The sequence below is a fragment of the Brassica rapa genome, chromosome A06, assembly GCF_000309985.2.
Source record: "Brassica rapa cultivar Chiifu-401-42 chromosome A06, CAAS_Brap_v3.01, whole genome shotgun sequence".
NCBI classification, from domain to species: Eukaryota; Viridiplantae; Streptophyta; class Magnoliopsida; order Brassicales; family Brassicaceae; genus Brassica; species Brassica rapa.
The window spans coordinates 15,068,276-15,077,620 of NC_024800.2; the positions used below are offsets into that span (position 1 = coordinate 15,068,276).

The 9,345-nt window shown below is 38.8% G+C and overlaps 1 non-coding gene across 1 annotated transcript; it reads left to right on the top strand.

The window, feature by feature from the left end:
• Nucleotides 1–9,271: 9,271 nt before the first annotated feature.
• On the top strand, nt 9,272–9,345 carry TRNAW-CCA. The gene has a single exon. It is a non-coding gene; the product is annotated as a tRNA-Trp (tRNA).

Sequence of the window (9,345 nt, forward strand, 5' to 3'; positions counted from 1 at the left end):
CCAGCCTTTGAGGTGGTTAAAACGGATTCCCAAAACCAAAAGTCTCTTATCTTTCTCTCTTTCAAAATTCCCTTGTGTTTGCTTGGATTTTGTCCATTGAGTTTCTTTGATTTGTTCTTCTTAGAACTTTGAGTGAAAACTTGTTGTGTGACCATCCAAATTCTGAGAGAAACACGTGTGTGGGTGAGGATCAAACACTTGAGAGAGTGAGGATTTTTATCTAATGTTTTGCGTTTAAGAAATTTCAGGGACCATGAGTAGTGATGATGAACGGAACCGTCCCGGAAACTCAGTTGCTGGATTGTCTAATCTTCAAATGCGTGCCTTGAATGATTCTATGTCTAACATGTTGAACACATGTTTAGATCAGATCCACCAGAGGCTTGATGAGATCCAGGCCAGCCAAGCTTCTTCTAGAGCCGGAGCAAGAAGAGACCGTCCGCGTAGGAACACTCGGTCCGACAATGAGATCCGAGAGGAGGATGACCAAGAGGACGAGGCCAGATCAGTATACCGTCCAAGAAGAGGTCCTAGAACCCGAGATCCAGGTGATGTCAATCTTTTTGCAAGAAATGAACGTACGGATGATAGTTAAGTGGTTTGAAACTAAAAATCCCACCTTTTGAGGGTAAAAATGATCTTGATATTTTTCTTTAATGGGAAAGAAAAATTGAACATATCTTTGATTGTCAAAACTTTTCTGAACTTAAGAAAGTTAGACTAGTTGTTACTGAATTCTCTGGCTATGCTATGCTATTAATTGGTATGATCAAGTTGTGACCCACAGGAGGAGAACAGGTGAGAGACCGATTGAGACATGGGATGAGTTTTCCATGCTGATGAGGAGATGATTTGTTCCTGCTCATTATCACCGAGACCTCCACCAGAAACTCAGACGTTTGCTTCAAGGCACTAAGTCTGTGGAATACTACCACCAGGAGATGGAAACTTTGATGATCAAGGCTGATGTAGATGAGCCCATGGACGCCACTATGGCTGGGTTCCTCCCTGGCCTCAACCGCGACATCCAAGACCGTATAGAGCTTCAAGAGTATGGTAGTGTGGAACAGATGCTACACAAGGCCATCTTAATCGAGCAACAAGTTAAGAGGAAGAGTTTCTCAAAGCCGGCCATTAGCTCTAAACCGGCCTACTCTCCTAAACCGGCATTTTCTCCTAAGCCAAGCTACCAAGAAAAAGGTAAGTCTTCTTCCACAACACATAATGCTTTTAAAACTGATGTCTCTGCTCGTGATGACAAAGGAAAGGCAGTTGATATTTCTGGCCGAGCAAGAGACATTAGGTGTTTCAAATGTCTAGGTCTAGGACACTTTGCCAAAAACTGTCCCAACCAACGAGTGATGATTCTTATGGAGAATGGAGAAGTTGAATCTGATGATGAATTGGAGAACAAGGAAGATTTTGATCTGATCTTTGATGAAGAGGACGAGTCCTCTGGATATCCGCATCATGGGCCACTACTCGTTGCTAGGAAAGGCATGGTCGAGTCTATCTTCGATGAGACGGACGGCCGCTTTGTCGATGGTTCCGACCCAGCCTTTGATGATGAGTCTGACCCGATCTATGATGAGGAGCCTTGCTTCGACTATCCAGGGCATGGTCCTCTACTTGTCACAAGAAGAACTCTGAGTGTCCAACCCAAAAACAATGAAAAGGAACAAAGGGAGAATCTCTTTCAATCTCGACGTTTAGTTTCTGAAAAGGTTTGCTCTTTGATTATTGATGGTGGGAGTTGTACTAATGTTGCTAGTGACACTCTTGTCAGGAAACTAGGACTTGCTACTCGGCCTCTCTCTCGTCTTTTCAGGTTGGAATGGCTAAACGAGGCTGGAGAACAGTATGTGAAAGAGGAAGTCACTGTCCCTATTACCATTGGCCGATATGAGGACAAGGTCGTTTACAACGTTCTTCCTATGGACGCAAGCCACATTCTCTTGGGCCGGCCATGGCAATTTGATAAGAGAGCCGTGCATGATGTCTTCACAAACCGACACTCCTTTGATCATAAAGGGAAGAAGATCACGCTTGTTCCTTTGACACCTTTGGAGGTTCATCAAGATCAGATCCAGCTCAAGAGGAACCGTGACAAGGAACCCAAGCCAGATGAACCTGAATCATCCCAACGGAAATCCAATTTTTATATCAAACAAAGTCAGGTCAAGATATCTCTTTACTCTCAAAAGCCATTCCTTTTACTTGTGTACAAATAATCGTTTATGGTTTCTTCTTCTGACCTTGCACCGAAGATTCCGAGTGAACTTTTAGTAGTTTTGCAGAAGTATTCTGATGTTTTTCCAGATGAGAATCCTAAGGGATTACCTCCAGTACGAGGCATTAAGCATCAGATCGACCTTGTTCCAGGCGCGTCTCTACCAAACCGGCCAGCTTACCGTACCAATCCGGTGGAGACCAAGGAACTTCAGAAACAAATTGATGACCTACTTGAGAAAGGCTACATCCGGGAAAGCCTCAAAGTCCTTGTGCCGCTCCTGTCCTTCTCGTGCCCAAAAAGGATGGTTCTTGGTGCATGTGTGTGGACTGTCATGCCATCAACAACATCACGGTAAAGTATAGGCATCACATTCCTAGGTTAGACGGCATGCTTGATGAGTTGCATGGATCATGTGTCTTTTCTAAAACTGATTTGAAAAGTGGTTATCACCAGATTAGGATGAAAGAAGGTGATGAGTGGAAAACCGCATTTAAAACCAAGTTAGGATTGTATGAATGGCTTGTTATGCCATTTGGTCTTACTAATGCACCTAGCAATTTCATGCGTTTGATGAATCATGTCTTGTGGTCATTCATTGGTCATTTTGTGGTTGTATACTTTGATGACATTCTTGTCTATAGCAAAAACCTTGAAGATCATAAGATGCATCTAAAATCTGTTCTTGAAGTTCTTAGGAAAGAAAAACTCTTTGCCAATCTTGGTAAATGCTCTTTTGGAACAGATTACGTGTTGTTCTTAGGTTTTGTTGTAGGTGCTGATGGACTTAGAGTGGACGAGAAAAAAATCAAAGCCATCCGAGACTGGCCGAGTCCTTCGACCGTGGGCGAGGTAAGAAGCTTTCATGATCTGGCCGGTTTCTATAGACGGTTTGTTCCGGACTTCAGTTCCATTGCTGCTCCAGTGACTGATGTGATCAAGAAGAACGTCGGTTTCAAATGGGAACAAGCCCAAGAAAAAGTTTTTCAGATGTTAAAAGTGAAGTTGACTCATGCTCCTTTACTTGTACTTCCTGATTTTTCTAAAATTTTTGAGACTGAATGTGATGCTTCCGAAGTTGGGATTGGTGCTGTCTTGATGCAGGATAGGAAACCCATTGCTTACTTCAGTGAGAAGCTTGGAGGCGCCACACTCAACTACCCCACCTATGACCAGGAGCTATATGCTTTGGTGAGAGCTCTCCAAACGTGGCAACACTATCTTTGGCCTACGGAGTTTGTTATCCACACGGACCACCAGTCCTTGAGACATCTTAATGGTCAACAGAAGCTGAACAAGAGACACGCACGTTGGATTGAGTTTATTGAGACATTTCCTTATGTTATCAAGTACAAGCAAGGTAAGAAAAATGTTGTGGCTGATGCTTTGTCCCGAAGGTATATTCTTCTTTCAGCCCTTGAAACTAAACTACTTGGTTTTGAATTTATCAAAGACTTGTATGTGACTGATCCGGATTTCAAAGAAATATTTCAGAAATGTTCCAAAGTGGCTTGTGGAAAATACTATCAAAATTCTGGATTTTTGTTCTTTGATAACCGCTTGTGTGTGCCCCAACGTTCTTTGAGGTAATTGTTTCTCAGGAAATCTCATGGAGGAAGTCTTATGGGACACTTTGGAGTCAAGAAGACATACAAGACGGTTTATGATCACTTCTACTGACCAAGCTTGATGAAGGACGTTGAGAGGATTTGTGGCCGATGTGTGATCTGCAAGAAATCCAAAACCAAGACATCTAATCACGGTTTGTATTCGGCTCTACCCATTCCTTCTGATCCTTGGGTAGATATTTCTATGGATTTTGTTCTTGGTTTGCCTAGGACTAAAACTGGCCGAGACTCCATCTTTGTGGTTGTGGATAGGTTTTCGAAAATGGCTCATTTCATTCCATGTCATAAAATTGATGATGCTGTTCAAGTTGCTGAATTGTTCTTTAGGGAAATTGTTAGATTGCATGGAATGCCTAAGACCATTGTCTCTGATCGTGATGCTAAGTTCCTTAGCTATTTTTGGAAAACTTTGTGGTCTAAATTAGGAACCAGATTGATGTTCTCTACGACTTGTCACCCACAAACTGATGGCCAAACTGAAGTAGTGAATAGAACTTTGTCTGCATTGCTTAGATCATTGGTGAAGAAAAACCTTAAGCTTTGGGAAGAATGTTTGCCTCATGTTGAGTTTGCTTATAACCATGCTATGCATTCTGCTACTAAGTTCTCTCCTCTTGAAGTCATTTATGGCTTTAATCCTTTATCTCCACTTGATCTTTTGCCTTTGCCTTTGAGTGAAAGAGTTAGCACAGATGGCAAAAGGAAAGCAGACACTATCAAGAAGTTACATGAGCAGGTTCATGCAAACATTGCAGCCAAAACCAAAGGGTACAAAACATATGCCAACAGGAAGAGAAAAGAGGTGATCTTTGAGAAGGGTGATCTTGTTTGGGTTTACTTGAGGAAGGAACGGTTTCCAGAAGAAAGAAAGTCTAAACTTATGCCTCGGGTCGATGGTCCATTTCAGATCCTTAGAAAGATCAATGACAATGCCTATCAGCTTGATTTGCAAGGTAAGTATGATATTTCTTCAAGCTTTAATGTGTCTGATCTTTCTCCTTTTCTTGTAGATGATCCATATTTGTGGACAAAGCCTTTTAAAGAAGGAGGGAATGATGTGCCCCAGTCCATGGACCCGACCGATCAGAATGTTCCAGACATCCCAGCTGAGGTTCATCCTACCGATCAGATCAGACAGATCGACCGGGCCGTCTATCGGCTCGACCCGCGAACGTCCGGATTGGAGCTTCGTCCAGATCCTCGACTAGATGCTCGAACTGACCGAACTAAAGCCTGTCTCTCCCGGCTAACTCGACAAGCCAAGACTGATAGCTAAGCCAGAATTGACTTGCATGACAGGCTTGAGAATTATCATGCCAGACTTGAGAAAGATCATGCCAGACTTGACTTGGATCATGAGGTTTCACAAAATGATCGAGAATTCTCTCTTTTGGCTCGATTGGCTCATACTGGACGTACCGGCGACCGTACTGATGGACTGATCGACTCTGTTGATTAGTTCATGCACTTTGATCAGCCAAATCTGTAAGGCCCCGACCCGGCTGCCTAAGCCGAGGTCGATACCTCACGTCGCTTGGTCCATACACTGACCGAACCTCTCAAAATTTTACCCTTTATCTGTATCATCGCCCATAGGCGAGGGCTAACTTAGACCTTAGCTTAAGACTAACTTAGTCATTCCCTAGCTTAGATCATTTTAACTCATACGCAGAGGATATTCTCTACTTAACAATTGGTCTACAGCCAATATAATACTTGCCTGGTCGAATCACCTCAGCTAATGGTTAGTATACTCAACTACCAGCTAGCTCCAAGGTCGATCATGATCCCAAATCAAATCATACAAATCCGAGGTTCCATTACCCTAACCATTCTATCTAGATCTATGCAACATTGCTAGATCATACCTTTGCCACATCCACGAAGCTTGTTAGCTCATTGTCCCAGTTGACTTAGCTGTTTAGTTAGCTCATCCAGCTAGCTGAGCTGAACCACTTCACTTGAGGTTCCATCTACCCTCTTCCAGCTGATAGAGCTGCGAGGTATCTTCGCCCAGCTCCCCGTCTACTCGTACAGCTCTCTTATACCTGCATAGACTTTTCCTTTTGGTACTTAGTCATTCAGCCAACCATCCCCACATACCAAGTACCTTTGGGAAGTCTCCAGCTACATTTCTGGCCACTTCCAAAAGTGCTCCAAAAATTAATTAAAATTCATGAAAACTCATGATAAAAGAGTTGAAAAAGCACTATCTCGTTGAAAGGTTCTATCCATCTGCCCTTTGTCAACGCATTTTTTTAGGCAAAGACTCCGTTTTTTCCTCTGTAAATATTTCTCAGAACATGGAGTGTGAATCAAACCCACGTTTGAATTGAAAATAAGATACTGATGCAAGCTCTTCTCTTCTGAATCGGATAGATTCATATCTGAAAGAGTTTGACAATACGTTCTTTCCAAATTTACTCTTTGTCCCTCTATTAGAGGTGTTCCAGAAATGTCTGCAATCGAGTAAATAGCTCTACGAACTAATGGATCGGATCAAATTGGAAAATGGAAAGATTTTTACAAGTTATACCTTTCGTCACCACTTTGTGGAAAATCGTTAGATATGAATATGTTAGATACTTGTGACTCGATTGACGAAGGTGAAATAGTATCTCTCTCCAAAAAAGCATGTTTTTGTTACAATAGAAGCAGAAGTGATGTGGATTATTCAAGAATCGAAGTCGATTTGCTTTAGAAAAAGAAGATATCAATGAACTTCTCTGAAATGGTTTTACGGGATTCAGCCAATTGTCTTGATCGTGGGATACGATTGAGAAATAGGAATCTGTGTTATCAAAAGATTTCCTGCGATTCTTTCTTGTATGGAATGAGCCAATCATCCACTTTGGTATCTTATTGAACAAAAATGGTGATATTGTTCCTCCATTGATCAAGAATTTCGATTTTTGAGAAGTATTATGATCATCCAATAAAAAGGGTTTCAATTTTTTTAAAATGAACGATTTGAAGACCTATTGATTCTAACAACTGATTGCAGGGTTGATCGTTCGGACCTTTCAATTCATAGATGTGGATCTCAGTCTTATGAATGGGGATATTCTTGAAACTCACAAAGAAAAAAGGAAGTGAGTTAGACAAAAAGAGAAGTAACTTGGACAAAAAGAAATGAAGTGACTTAGACAAATCTTTTTTATCAATAGCATTAAATGGGAGTTGTCTTTATAAGATTTCAAATGAGATAAAAAAATGAGGGGATTGGAAGAAATCCACTAAAATATTTGAAATAGAGTTCTTAAGTAGAATAAGCTCGGGGAGGGTAGAGTAGAAATTAGGATTATAAAAAAAAAGTCGTCAAAACAAAACGAGGGTATATAGTCGCTAAAAAAAGACTTTTTCTTTTTCTTTTCGACGATTCTTTTTTTTTTATGACTGAAACAGACGTAAAAATCAAATTTTGATTCTTGATTGGATTTGTTGAACAAAATATTAACCTCTTTTTTAATTCCTTCAGATTAGTTATTCAATTGAAGAATAAGTCTATTTTTTCTGGTTCTAAGGCTAGTAGTTCTAGTGGTCGACTCACTTCTTTCAAATTGTTTCTGATTATTAAGAAAAGGTAACAAAGATAAAGTACGAGCTTGTTTTATAGCAATAGTAATTAATTGTTGTTGTTTTAAAGTTACTCTATTCACCCGTCTAGATAATATTTTTCCGTGTTCACTAATAAATCGACTAATGAAACTCATGTTTCTATAATCAATTCGATTCCCCGATTGGATCGGGGGCAAATGCCGACGAAAAGATCGCTTGGATTTAGTAAAAGGTCGCTTAGATTTATTCATAATTTTTTATTCCTTACCTATAAAATCCTATTTTGATCGGATCAAAATAAAAAGGATTTCTATTTCTATATAGGATAGAGTTTTTATATAGAATTAAAAATATAGGATTTGATTTCTTTCTATTATTTTATTTGTTTATATTTATATATATGTAATAATACGTAGATACTTTCATTATTCCTGTTCTTAAAATAAAATTTGACATACAAGCACTCAATTTTATCTATTTCTTGATTTCCCCATGAATTGTATGTTTATAACAATAGGGACAGAATTTTCTCAATTCCAATCGACTAGGAGTGTTATGCCGATTCTTTTGAGTAATATATTTGGAAATTCCAGCCGATTCTTTCTTAATATCATTTCGAACACAACTGGTACTTTCCAAATTAATTGTTACTCGAACATCTTTACCTTTGGCCATAAAACCTCCTTTGGATTTATGATTCACCCCCAATCTTCTATTTTAATTTTAGGGTCCATAAAGAACAAGAACAAAAAAATAAATAGAAGCTATTAATTAACTCAAAAAAATGTCTTAAATGTTTCGTTACAATGAATATTAATTAGTAATTAAATAAAAAGAAAATAATAAGTAATATAATGATTTTTTGAAAACTATATTTCAAATCTTTGTACAGTATTTTTTAAGTATCTCGTAGGATACTCTTTCCCTAGAAACACTTTTTTTTAATTGGATCCTGAACCCTCGTTTTTATGACCTTTCGGCCCCCTTTTTTTTCTAATTCTTTTTTTAGAATAAAAAAGAATTAGAAAAAGGGGGGGGGGGTTATTCCCCGATCGTATCTCTAAATCTTTTTATCCTTTCTGATGTTAATAACTAGAATTACAAAAAGGAAAATGTTAATGCATCTGAAAATAAACGATTAATCTCTATTAATAAACCTGCTAACGAAACGAACCATAGAGTACTTAGTACCGGTGCTACAGAAAGATATTTTTTAGATCTCGCATTTGAAATCCTCCTTCTTTCTTCTTTATTGTATTACAATATATATAGTAATATATATAACTATAGATGTACATGTAGTTAAGAAGTTCTTGTATTTGTATATGTAACCCCCCCCCCCCCCTCCCCCCCCCACCCTCCCATCTTCAAAATTAGAATTGAAATATTGTCTACTAGAAGGATCTTATAGATTCCATTTTCAAATGGAAGCGCTTTTTATGTAAATTTGAAATTGATAGGATTTGCCTAAAAAAACTAATTTTTTTAATTATAATTATATATATGTTTGTTATCTGATATGAAACAAAAAAAAAGAAGGATGTGGAAAACAAGATAGGAATTGTTTACAATGACATTGTAAACCAATCGAAAGGGATGTAGCGCAGCTTGGTAGCGCGTTTGTTTTGGGTACAGAATGTCACGGGTTCAAATCATGTCATCCCTACCTAATTACTGCTCAGAAGAGCAGTAACGAGGAATCTATTTTAGATTTATCTTTTTTTAATAAAATTGGACATACATAAAATTATGAATTTTAAGATATACTATGATATAGTATATACGTACAAAATCGATTCGAGTTAAAGAATGTCCTCTTTCTAGCCTTTTCATTTTTTTAGAAAAAACAAGAAAAGCGCTCTTAGTTCAGTTCGGTAGAACGTGGGTCTCCAAAACCCAATGTCATAGGTTCAAATCCTACAGAGCGTG